Source organism: Perna viridis, chromosome 8, assembly GCF_037379345.1.
Source record: "Perna viridis isolate PV_CMFRI_1.1 ecotype Kerala chromosome 8, ASM3737934v1, whole genome shotgun sequence".
In the NCBI taxonomy this organism is placed as follows: domain Eukaryota; kingdom Metazoa; phylum Mollusca; class Bivalvia; order Mytilida; family Mytilidae; genus Perna; species Perna viridis.
This window is the reverse complement of record NC_142452.1, coordinates 29,929,525-29,943,833: the sequence shown is the minus strand read 5'-3', so window position 1 is coordinate 29,943,833 and position 14,309 is coordinate 29,929,525.

The following is a 14,309-nucleotide window of genomic DNA, read 5'->3' as shown; positions in this document are numbered from 1 at the left end:
GATTAGCACTCTGCCCTTTTCAAATCTTCACTAGAATGTTAATCAATAATTTATTTATACCAAGCGTATAAATATCAACCAAGAAACAAGAAAGAAAAATAACTGTGCTAAAATAAGTATTCGTAAAAATATTGCTGTCCTTTTTCCATTCCTAGTCAATTGTTTATGTGTGATACTTTGGTGTAATGAGGTTCTAACATATCATGTAGCTCATTTGAAGGATTATTCAAAACTGAAGAAGAAACTTAATTATATCAGCATAAACAGCTAAAGCATTTACAGAACATATCAATCGTAAGCAACATGACATGATATAAATAAAGAAATTTAAAATCCTTATTTCAAGGTTTCCGCAAGTTAAGCTTTAGATAGACTTTTTTCTGCATTTTTTCTTTATTTATTTGGACATAAGGCCTTATAAGATTTTTCATTGGTATAAGAACTTAAATTTTTTGTTTATGGTAAACTTTTGCTAGGTTGGTTTAACTTTTTTTTATCATATCATATATTATTACCTGCATCATATATGGCAAAGTCAGTTTTAACGGTATTATAATGCGCATGTTTATTCAGTAAACAGAACTGAAACAACGGTTATCAGCCCCGTGCTGATATATAGCTAATACCCAATTATGATAATTTTCTTCTGGTATTTTGAAACATACATCAATATCAAATATTATATTGCATTTTTCATACGCCAAAAGTTACTGGACTTTTGTTGATTACCATGTATTACCTATTTTCTATATATCTCTTCAAATAAAATAGAAATAACATTTTAAATATAGTTATAAGAATTGAAAGTTTCAGCTTTGATATTTCTCCGGCGTAAAAGGTTTAACCGGTCGCACCTTTTAGACATAAAACGCTACCGTGCTTTACTCGAAATGTTCTAAGGCCAACGCTTTAACACGCCGATGAAACATCGAAATTAAACATTCAGTTCATAAATGTAATGCATTTTGAAATGATCGGTATCCGTCATACTGTTTTCGAAGTCAATTTCGGAACGCTCAGGTTCTTTTCGGAAATTCCCGGCAAATACAAAGATATATTGCACGTTATGTTCCTGGAGCTTTTCAACTGAAATATACTAACACAATTTATTACTATATTATGATTGAGAATATAATTTGTTCGATGGATTTTTAACAGAATTATCAAATAACACTGATTGGCTACTCGCAAAAAAAACTAATTTAATTATATGGGTTTGTTATCTTGTTTTTGTTTTGACTCAATACTTTCATGCGACATATTTTTCACAATTAGCTACAAGAAAGTCATTTTAGTCATTTATGCCTTCAGATTAAGCATATGATTATTTTGTCAAACATATTATGCTTGTAACGTTGTTAACTTTTTTCAAGTGAGTAACAGACAAACATATTACAGTGCGTTAAGCGTATTTTATTACACGTTTATTGAATGGCCATGATGAGGAGCGTAGTATAGTTAAACAAGTCTTAACAAAACCTCTTTTGGATTAGAGTTGATTCGTTTCAAGCTTCGAAACAGAGTCTGGCGTTCGAAATGCACTCTAGGTGCTGCAGTTAGCCCTCTCAGAATTTCGAAAGGCCTGTCTGCAACGGTTAGTAAGAGACGGAATGAACGTCTACCGCTGCAGGGGGCTTGGATTCGTTTAAGACAAGTGTTCGGTATACTAAGGAGTAAAATACATTATATTGACTTAAAAAGACTTCAAAAGTATCTAGTTTTCATATTATTCAGGGTACGGTTTAAACAGATTTTACTATATACATGTATTTATTATCCCGATGTACCTCGTATTACCTGACGTAACACCGAAGGTAATAGTTGGTATTAGAGTGTACTACATGTGGTGTTTCCCGAATAAACGGTTGACGTACATTTAATTTAACTCCGATAATACATAGACTTTAAAAGGCTTATGATAACCGCCGTGAAATATGAGTATGTCACTGTTTCCCCCAGTCATCAGTAAGATCTGATGACCAGGTTAACCTAACAAAAAGGTCTTTAGTAGTACTACGTTGAAATGACAAGCATGATATAGGAAATACAAACTGGAGAATATTATTCCCATAAAGTTCCCATCACTTCCTTTTTTTATAGCATGGAATTATCGACCATTGCACACTGGAATAACAAGTAACTACTACAGAAAACACCCGACATCTAAGCCTGTAATACCTAGATATCGTGGAGCACAGTTCTATAATAGGAGGCCGTACCTTCCTTGGAACCAATATTTCACACCTGTCCCATACACCTCAAAGGTTACTATCCAAAGCCATCATTACCAATTCTGCTTACGCCAATGGTCCCAATTCCGGTACTATTCTCTCCATGGTGTAACGCATACCGTCACCACTTTCCGTGGCGTTTTCTTTTTGGACACTACAAATACAATGAAGTAGATTGCACAGGTGAGAACATTAAAACAGTTATTGTGAAAATACTTAAATTCGTGGACACCAATTTTCGTGGATTATGAAAGAAACACAAATTGGTGGATTCTTGAATTCGTAGTTTTAAGGTTCTCAGTGCATAGATCAAAGGGAATCTCAATTCGTTGGGTACTGATTTTCGTGGTTTAGCCTACCCACGAAAACTACGAAAATTGGTAATAGTACTTTCATATTAATTTGTATTTCTTCCTGATTTTTGCTGAGGCTGTATCAGAAAATATTCTAGCATTATTTCAGGCGTTACAGACAAAATAAGATAATGCTTGGTCCTATGCCTTTTTCTGTTATATCAGTTGTAAACAATTTTTACCTTTTAGATATATAATGTGAACTTTTACCATTCACATTGTCAGAAACAAGGTAAAGAAGATAGATTGGTCTCAAGTTAGTGATGAAATGAGTTACGCATTACATTTTCGAGGCAGAAAACTCATTCATCATACACATATTTTTTCCTCGGATATTTAAAAATTACGTTGGTTCAATGATATGATGTTTTTTTGTTGTTTGTTGGGGTTTAACGTCCGAGCAGCAATATTTCAGCTATATTCAGACGATGAATATGAAATGGATGATAAAATGAACATGAAATGATGATGAAATGAAAAAAAGGATGGGACACAAGGACAACAGGGCCGAAAAATTTTGATTGCCACCAGAAAAAGGGGGATGGGCAAGTTCGGGCAATTTAGCCTCCTGTTGCGGAGCCCTATGGTTCCTACTCCGGGAGAATACCACAGTAGGGTTCTTTAACGTGCGAGGAACGTGGCATATTTCCCAACACGGTGCACCACTATGATTTGCAGTCAGGTTTTCCGTATTATAGCCTGACAACCCCCGCATGTAACAAGCCAGGGGTACCCCATTCCACCACCTGGGGCACACATCCCAGTTGCTCTGTGGGCAGAGCGCCCTAGCCCCCGGCTAGGGTTCTGAGCACTATTTTGTTGCCTTTTACGACAAGCTTAGCGCTGCTGCAGGCCTATTCTTTTAATATGATTTGAAAGAGGCCTTCTATTTTGCAAGTATTGTTTCAGACTTTACAAAATTTTCCTTATTTTTATTAATATTTGTTGTAAATTTCCCTGGAGATTTGAAGGCAGAATCCTGCTTTGGGAAATTTGTCACCTTTAAGACAAAGTCCCTCGTTTCTGCTCTCTTCCCTACAAACAATTGCCAGAGATAAGTGCGCTTAACTCAGATAATTTACATAATTTGGGATTGCGGTGAAACATATCCTGTGCAGGTTTGTCTTGTCTTACTGTGGTACTTAACGTGCGCCTGTCGACGACAGCGGTGTTATTGTTCCTATCTTTTAAGATGAATGTCTCTTCAATCGTACGAAAAAACCAGGAGTAACCTGTCCTATTAGGAAAGATAATTTATGTCAATTTGAAAGAGTTTTATATCTGTGTGTGTAAATCAAACAAATGATTTATAAATCCTTCAGTACAAAGAGGTTCCGTCTTTTGACGTTCCACTTTACTTACTTTTATAACAGAAAATTGCCCAATATCTATAATTCTAAATGGCAAAGTTGTGATTGAGAAGACTGTAAATGGTAGAGGATGGTAATGCTATATAAAGGGTGCACTCTAGTGAGAGAGGCCATCATTCAATGTAACGAAAACTGTTCATGGAGCAACAAAATACCTTTCTGTAAATGTAGTGAGTATAATTAAAAAAAAACATCAATGAATTTAGTCGTTCTACTTCTAAGAGACTGTGTGTGGAGTTTTGTTTTAAATTATGCATTAAATGCTTAGTGGGAAAGATTAGTATCATCATTATATCATCTATAAAATTGATGCATGTCAAGGTCGCTTACCTTCTTTGGAATAAAATTCTTATGTGATCTTATAAAATAACCATTGAAATAAAAGTTGTTATTAAATTGAAATTTAAAGAGATTGACAGATTATAGAATGCTGCCAAAGTAGAATATGACAAGGAATTAAGCTATTTTCCATCTACTTAATATTTCGTACATTGAAAAAATATAGTCTTTTATATGTGTTTCTGTACAATCTTTAAGTAGCATGGAGTTATGAGCCAGGAGTTCCAAGTAAACACTACTAGATCAAACGGCCAAACTTTCCTTGAAATCAATATCCTACATCTGTACCATATTCATTGATGGCTGGTTTTTTCCCATGTCATTTTTACCAATACTTATGGTTCCTCAGCAAGTACCATTCTCACCATGGAGACATGGGTTCCATAACCATGGGTTGACACCCTATGTACCATGGCCATTTCAATTTGGACACTACCACTATAAATGCAAAGGAAAAGATTGTGAACAAGGTGAGGACTTACGTAAATGAAAATGTTTCATTTAAAAACCTATAACAACAAATGTCTTGCTATATTCTTATAACTCTTCTTATAAAGAAACATTACGATTTAATTTTTTTGTTTCATTATTGAAAACGCCATTATAATAAGGAGTGGTGTGTTATCTGAGCCTGTTAAATTAAGATCATTGGATTCTTGCCTCGTATAAATATGATGATCAGTCAATATAGCCCAAAGCATATACTAAATCAATATGTGCTTTCATCATTTTTTTCCGCGTGTCATATTGATTCTTAGACGTGTTGAATTTTAATTGACTATCTATAATGTGGAGCTGTTATATTTTGTACACTTTCCTTGGTAAATTTAATAAGGATCATTACTGTAAAACCTTTAAATACAAATATTGAAGGAACCAGGAACCGGCCTGTCATATTATAGTATTATGTTGAAAGCTGTTCCCTATTGGCATATTTATTGGTCCGAGGCTAGCCATTTTGGACTAAGCCGTAGCTGAAGTCCAATATGACTAGCCGAGGCCCATTAACTCAACAAATACGGAAAACCTTAAACAATTATACCTTTATTGACTAACTAGTCCAATATGTCATATTTGTCTAGGTCAATATTGATCTTAACCTGGCCAATATGACGTATTTGCCTAGGTCAATATTGATCTTAACCTGGCCAATATGACGTATTGAAAAGGATAAAGGCCGTATTGGACGGTAAAATTCCGTATTCGCGCACTTTTGTGTTTTGTATTGTATTAGAAAATTCTTATAACAGTTTCAATGCATTACTAGATTTTACTCACTTCAATTTAACGAGTGCCACTTTATCTGCCGGGAGCACCTTATATCACTCCCTGTTGTAGGAGTATTGCAAGCGTTCTAGTTTTTGGGTGCTGTCTTGATTTATTTTCTAATCTTCTGTTTTTATTTATCATTATGTATTATGCTTAATTTTGTTGTATGCAGTGTGTATAAAATCGACAGTCATCACATAATGATTTTTAACAATAACAGATGATTGTCCTACGCCGTTCATTTGGAATGGGACAGTTGTAATTGAGAAGATAATAAATGGTACAACGATACATGGTGGTAATGCTACAGTGGGAAGTAATGCAACCTGTACCCGTGATGAAGGGCTTACTTTACATGGACAATCTTCTATTCTTCGTAGAGCAGCGAAATATCTACCTGTAAATGTAGTGAGTATCTTAATTGAAAAAAAATATCTAATTGTCTTTTTATATGAAGTGACGAATAATTCATTTAGAAGTGCGCTCAATACATTGGAAGTATTTCACAAAAAAGTCATTGGTGTAAGAGAGTAATGACGAACCACGATTCGAACGGAAATCAAAAGAATGGAATCCATGAAAAAAAGCCAGACATGGACGCACACAACAAAGAATCTAAAATAACCAATGTAATACATACTAAATAACAAAAGCAAATAAGCATTTTGGACTAAAAACTGTTAAATACTTCATCCTCAAGAAAGCACTTTAGGAGTAAACTTGACATGAATGTTGTGTTTTTCAGATCAATGCCAAGAACTACCTTTGATAGACAATGGAAATTTTAGCTGGGTATGTAATCCAGGGAGACAGTGAACGAACTAGTGGTGCTGATCGTGCATGGGAGGGGAACGCTCCCACCTGTAAATGCAATGAGTAGATTATTGTTATTAGGTATTATATAACTGCCGCCTGTAAGAAGGATTTATAGACTGATTTCTCATATTGAAAATAAATAATGAACCAGTTTTAAATCCTTCTTATTAAGTAAATGACAACAATACCGTGTACATTCTTAATTCAACGCAATAAAAATCAAGCGTTAAGGGTAAAATCAAAAATATTTTTCTTTTCATAGAATGACTTTCATTTATGTTTTCAGAATTCGAACTTATTTTTGTTCGTTTTCACGATGCTCTTTTCTCTAAAAAGTAAAATGCAAGCATACTTTTGCCTGGAGTACTGTAAACTTCGTTTTATTTTCTAATTTGGAATAGTAAACCGCTCTCTTAACTACATTCATTTTATATTTAATTCTTGATAATCTATCAATCATGCAATATTAGCCAAAAGTTGTAAGCCAAATTCGTTCGTGGTTTCCTGTTTAGAATCGATCCATGAATTATATTTTTAGTTTTATGTGTAATCTTCATTCTTTGGTTCGCTATTTTGTGTTTGTAGATCGTCTCTGTTTCATTTGTTTACGTTAAGGTATTGTTTTAAAATTTAAAAGTACTGCTCACTCTTCGATGTTTTAATTTGCCGATATTCAAAGCAGATTCAGAATAATCAATTGATTTAACTGGCGAATATTGCCATTATAAAGTAAATATCATGATTAAAACAAAAGATGAATTCAAATGATACAGATGGAATCTTTTCTTATGAAAGTCTGTGATTATGTGTAATCTGAAACAACATGAATTCATTCGGTTTTGAATACATCATTATTGAGTTTGTTTGCCTGAATGTTGTATTTTACAGATCGCTGTCCAGAACTATCTTTGATAGAAAATGGAAATGTTAGTCCTAGCATAGCCAATGTGGGCGAAAAAAGCTAATTATACATGTAACGCTGGATATGTAATCCAGGGAGGCAGTGAATGAACTTGTGGTACTGATTGTGCATGGGAAGGGAATGATCCCATCTTTAAGTGCAGCGAGTATTTTTCAAAAGCTATCCTATAACTGTCGTCTCTGAGAAAGATTTAGAGACTGATTACTCATAGTGAAAGTAAATAATGAATCAATTATGAACCCTTCTTATGAAATTAATGACAAACAAGTCCGAGTATGTTCGTTTCGTTTTAATCATAAAATATGGTTATGGGTAAGATCAGACCAGATGTCCTATCCATTAAATGACTATCATTTATGTTTTCAGAATTTGAGATTATTTTCATATTTTCACGATGCACTCTGTTCTATAAAGTAAAATACAAGCATACTTTACAACAGGAATACATCTTCGTTTAAATTTCTAATGTTGAATAGCAAACAGCTCTCTTAACTACATATATGTTACATTTACATTATTTGACTGCTTGATAATCCATCAATCATACAACCTTAGCCATACGTTGTAAGCCAAATTCATTCGTAGTTTCCTGTTTGGAATCGATCAGTGAACAATCTTTCTAGTTTTATGAGTAATCTTTTTTATTCTGTCCGCGACTTTGTGCATGTAGATCGTCCCTGTTTCATGTGTTTACGTTAAGGCCGTGTTTTTAGATTTGTTCGTCAAGCTCACGCTCCAGTATTTTCATTTGTCAATATTCACGAATGGAAACTTTCCATATGATTTTGTGTAATCTGCAACAACATGAATTCATTCGGTTTTTGAATAGCTTATTATCGAGGTTGTTTGCCTAAATGTTGTATTTAACAGATCGCTGTCCAGATATTTCTTCGATAGAAAATGGAAATGTTAGTCCTAGCATAGCCAATGTGGGTTAAAAGCTACTTATACATGTAACGCTTGGTATGTAATCCAGGGAGACAGCGGACGAACTTGTGGTACTGATTGTGCATGGGAAGGGTATGCTCCAACCTGCAAATGTAGTTAGTACATTTTTATTGTTATTTAGCCATTCATTGGCCATAATAATCAGGATTTAAAATTAAGTATTTACAGTGAATACGAAACATTCTTGATGCATTTCCTTTTAAACAAATAGTATGCATGCATACTTAAGTTTTGAATGCGTTGCTCGTTGTTAGACTGACATTTATTTTGATAAATATAAAGTTTCTTTAGAAATATCTTATTCAGGCATATTTTCTGGATTATATATGGTTCAGATTAGACAGGTTTCAAGTACATGTATGGATGACGTTTTCTTGCTCCAACAGCAATATCAATATATACTAATAATCAAATCTTTTCATTTACAAATAGATGCATTTACAAATGTGCCAGAGTTAGAAAATGAAGGCATTATCACTGGACAATTTGTTAATGGAGGTGGTTTCCTGGTGGGGAATGCTTTTTCTTTCAAATTCGATGATGGATACTCAATGATCGGCTCAGAAGATATGAAATATCAAAATACTTATGAATGAGATAACACTCCTCCTTGTTTGTAAGGAAAGTATATATATATATATACAACGTCTCAGAATGTGACGACTCTATTCGCTACACTGCTCCATCGGATCAAACTGATACAGGGAAGATATGTAAACGTATAGATAGGTCTAACGATGTTAGAACTGTCAAATTTGCGAGGAGGAATGACCCGGCCAGCGAAGCTATATTTTTTATATAGCCAAGCTGGCCGAGTGGTCTAGGGCGCTGGACTTTGTGCAGGCGGTGTTGCCATAGATGTCACAGCGGTACGAGTTCGAGTCCCGCGGAGGGAACGACCAAAAATTTGCATCGCACATTTGACAGTTCTAACATCGTTGGGAATTTTTCAGACCTTTCTATATATATATATATTAAGTGTTTATATAATTAGAGTACTGAACCTTTTTAATTTGCTTGTTCCATTCTTTTTCTAAGGACTTTTTTTAGTAATAATGACTACCGTTTTTCTTGACTCATTTTTTTTTCCATTCACATGGAAAATATTACAGTTACAAAAATAAGTATTTCATTTTTAAATTTGATATGTGTGTTACCCCAAATTACATGTTTACACACTTCCTTAAAATTTGGTTGCATTTTAAGATTAAAGTCAGTTATTTTTAGTCAATTTTTAATTATATCAGTGTAGAAATCTTGGATTTTTTTTTATTTCAATTCCATTTTTTTTAATCTTTCAAACTCTATTTCATTCTAAAGATAAGAAAGTTATCTCCGAACTGATTCAAATACATTCTGTGTATTACGATCCAGTTGTCTTCCTCTGATCCTTTGATTCTTGAAATCCATTGTAGTTTCAGCGCAGCAAAGTCATTTTTGATGTCATGTTTGTCAGAGATAAGCAATCTCATCAAATATGACATAATATTTCTAAAAGAAATTATGCAAATACAACAACTTAACAAATTAACCGTTCAATTATAATGATATCATAATACAATTACATTCGCAGCATATAAGAAAATTGGTAAATTCGTTATATATATATATTCTTGTGTCAAATGTAAAACAAAGTTATCGGTACGCAGAATTGTTGTAACGAGATAAAATTTAAGGGAAAAATGATGACAAACATTCCACGAAGCAAAATCGTCGTGAAATAGAAAGTATTTGTATCAGTTGAATATTAAAATTCTAATGTTTACGTTTATATAGAAAACTAAGATTGAGATGTATAACATTTACCAAAAATAATACACGCACCACAGCAATTTCGTATTGATCAAGAATAAAAAAAAAACGCACCACAGCAGGTCCGTTGTATACGAATATAGTACCTAATATCAATTGACAGGTTTTCTATATTAGTTAAGTAAAGGTTAAGTGATTGATTAGCAGTTTCAACAAATATGATATAAAATTTCTAAAAGAAATTATGCAAATACAACACCTTATTGCATTACAGTTTTTAATAGTAAATTGTTCACAAGTTAAAATTTCCTATCCCAAACTGAGATAAACACCAGGAAGTGGACACTGGTAGTAACTCTTGACAGAATATTCATACCTTTTTGGACTTCAAATTATGATAACATAAAAAGTTCTGATCTTTTTATTAAAATATTGGAGGAGAAGAGCGAAGTTTTATTTTCGAAGAAACGGAAATAACTCTGTGTTTCATTCATACGATTTCTCATGTATATAGATAAAACCATTTATTATGATGGGATAATTAGATACCTTTGGATTTCCTTCAAAATATACATATTTTTGGTATTGCCAAAGATTAAAAAACATGTAAAGATAATAATAATAATAACATTGATGTTTTATTGTTGATCTGGATACATGTAATTGGAACTGCAAATTTTACTTTTTTAAATTCTACGGTATACAATTGACCTTGAACTTGTTAATCGGAAATGCAAATTCTACTGTCTTAAATTGTACCTAATACAGGCGATCCTGATATAGTTGCAAAACTTGATCATCCTCTATTTGATTAGAAGTATAAAGATTTTTATAAAATTCACGTTCTAAATTTAGTATTCCTTGATGATCAGTTATTAGAGTCCCTTAAGGTGTTTTCAATTTTAAGATTTTTTTTCTAACCTGACGAGATTTTCTTGACCCTAAGAAAATTTACTTTTTCCCTTTTCAAGCCATTTTGTCCTTGATCTTATTTGTGCACCCTTAGCTTTATATTTTAATGTTTTTTTAGTTGTTTTTCTAATTTGACAAATTGTTCAGCCAGACTTTCAAATTTATTAGTGATAAGTTCTTGAAGCGCACCTCAATGATTTTAATTTTGTTATTTCCTTTCTTTGTTTTGACCTTACAATAGTCTATGCTTAAGTTTCTTACTTCTATTTTAAACATGTCTCATTACAAGCGTGGATTGAATCTGCTTGACTTTAAATCAGTTTCAAGATTTTCATTAAAATGTTTATTATACTGACGTAGCTATTGTCGTGTAGTTATTTATTTTCCAAGAACCTGGCCCTTTAAATTTTTCTTTTAAAGATTGATTTTTTTAGAAACACTGCCTGATGTCTGTGAACTTGATCATTACCGGTCTAAAGTCGTAAGATTCAATGTTTCGTATAAAATCTTTTTTTTTAAACAAAATCATGTCAATTTGACTAACTTGCGGTGGAGTTTTCCTTCTCAAGGTCAATTGTAACTTTTTTGGATTCAGATAATGTCATATGTCAATTGAATCATTTTTTTATCAGAGTTTTAAGACTATTAACTTTTTTATTTTCCTATTTTTATGAATTGAATCTTTACGATCGAGGTTTGGATCAAGTATATCGTTCATATCTCTATCGTTCATATCTCCCGCTAGTATCAAATTTCCAATTGCGTTTTCGTTAATAAAATTGTTTGCTTTCTTTAAAAGAAGTATTACGTTCCCATCTTTATTTGGCGCAGACGTATTAACTAATGAGTAGATTATATTTTTGATTTCAACATTGACTTAAATTATTCTTTCTTCTTCGTCTTTAAACTGGTCAATTAATTTGTAGTTTATACCAATGTCAATCAGTATTGCATCTCCACGACTAGAGCTCGATCCGTTACTTACGGAAAAATCGTGTGTGATTTTTTTCTAGTTTTTTTTAATATCAAAATGGATTTATTGTATAGAGGTTTCTTAAGATTTTGTACTATAATCCACTCGTATAATCTAAGAGTAATCAAGGGAACCAAGGTTATAGCGGTAATCAAAAGAATGTAATCCAGGGAAAAAGACAAGACATGGAAAACAGACACACACAACAAAGAACATGAAGTAACTAAAATCATACATACAAAGTAACAAAAGTAAATGAGCAACTCGGACTCCACTAAAAACTGGGAGCATGGACCAGGTGCACCGGTAGGATAAGCGTTCTCTGCTTTTCTAGAAACACTCGCCGAGTTGCTCATAAAAAGTCAAGTCCGGGGTAGGCAAACAAGGAAAGGCAAACTATGACCCGTTGAATCAGTCAGTTTTCATGTCTTTATTTGTTTTCTTTCTTAAACCTTTTGCATTTATTGTGCAGATGTGTAAATGGTTTAATTTACTCATGATGTTATGTTTGAAAATGAGTGATCTAGAGTTTTAATCTTAAGTAAGGTTTCTATGTTTAAAGACAAAACGTTCTTCAAGTTATTTGTACTAAATTCGCGAATAAATTTAAAAGTTCTGATCGTAAAACAATTGTGAATATTAAACATGCTTACATTTACAGGCATGTGCAAAGAATTTTGAAAATAGTCATATGTTTAAATATTTGTTTCATCAAACTTTTTATGGACATTGCACTTGCTCCCTCAAATGACCTTAATTTCATCAATAACAATAAATTCATCCATAGGGCTTTCTTCATTATTGTAACTTAACGAATTAAACAAGGTAGGATTTGATTTTTGACGTGACAATATTGTTAGATTTCCACTTTGACCGCTTTTTTCAGTCCATAAATTTGCGCCAAAAATTCACGCTCAATTTCTATTCGGATTACTCCGATTTCGCGCCATTGTAGTCCTAGATCTGTACGACTCGGAGTCTGCCAATGACCACGCAGATGGCGATAGTGTCGTCATTTCCGAAGCTTCTGCTAGAAAATCATGAAATGTTGGCGCAAAAAATTTGATCGCGAGTGAAATGTGTCCCAAAATAGATTTATAGACATGGATTATAATTAATTATATATGTTTTCAGGAAGGATAATTCATATAGTGAAGAAAGAAGTACCTCAAATTTACAAAATGTAAACGAACCAGATGGACTTACCTTTTAGCCTATACACATGTAAGAAACAGGATAGTAAGTCGTATCTTTTCCAATTGTAGTGACCCATGTTGTATAGAAAAGAGGAAAAACAAAATAAAAAATACGGGAAAAGTCTGTCAGATAAAAAAGGGAGGGGCATCCAGAGGCTTATGTAGGGACCGATCTGTCTTCCGTACCTTGGGACGTAATATAAAAGTTCAATCTTTCTGGTTGTACGTGTTTCTGTTTAGATTTCAAGTCGGTTTGCTTGAGTTTTATTTTAAACGTTTTATTTTTCTCCACAAGTTCACATAATTTCAGTTCATTTAACATTTTTTCGTTTTCTTCTTCTAATGGTGATGACGTTTCATCAAGGTTTTTTTTTTTTTTTTTTTTTTTTGGGGGGGGGGTTGCCGATAATAGTAGTATTGTCGAACATGGCGACACTTTGACTTTCTCTTCTGGATGGGGTCCCGTTCGTTTCGTCTTAAGGTTTTTCTCTGAATATAACTTTCGAAATTTATATGCTGAGTTTTTGGGGCACTGATCTCTGTAGGCCCCCTATGACCAGTTACAGCTTGTCCACAAAAAACTACAAGTCTTTCGGGACATTCAAAATGTGTTTCTTGTAAATAAAGGTATCAAATTTGAAGAGCAACACTTTAGTTGTAAAAGGCATAAAACCAAGTAGACCTCCCCGACCAAACTTATTTTTCTCATGTAGTCATGCATGATTTGAACGGTAAAGGCAAAACAGACTTTGAATTGACACTCCATGGGATAACAAAATATCAACCACTGGCTTAGAGATTATTTATTTAGACGGTAGCAAGTTTACTATCGGTATTTTCCAAGGATAAGTTACCAGTTTCTAACATTGTATCAGTTAATGATTCCTAGAAATGATTTGTTTCCAGTAACTTTAACGACGCTTCAGTTGAATCTCTAGAGGATCAAGTGCGGAGACAATTTATTATCTCAGTTTCCGGCATACAGATGACGTATTATCGTTAATCAATCCTAGTTTTTGGAAAATTGAAATATCGCATCTGCACCAAAGAATCTGAGAAACAAGATACTACAGACACTGTCAGCCTCATATCTTGACCTACACTTAGAGATCGATTGTAAAAGAAAAGTATTTACCAAACCTTATGAAAAACGTGAGGACATTCATTCCGTATTGTAGATGTTGCAACATCAGTTCAGCCCCTTGCCGATTTCCCGTTCCGTAATGGT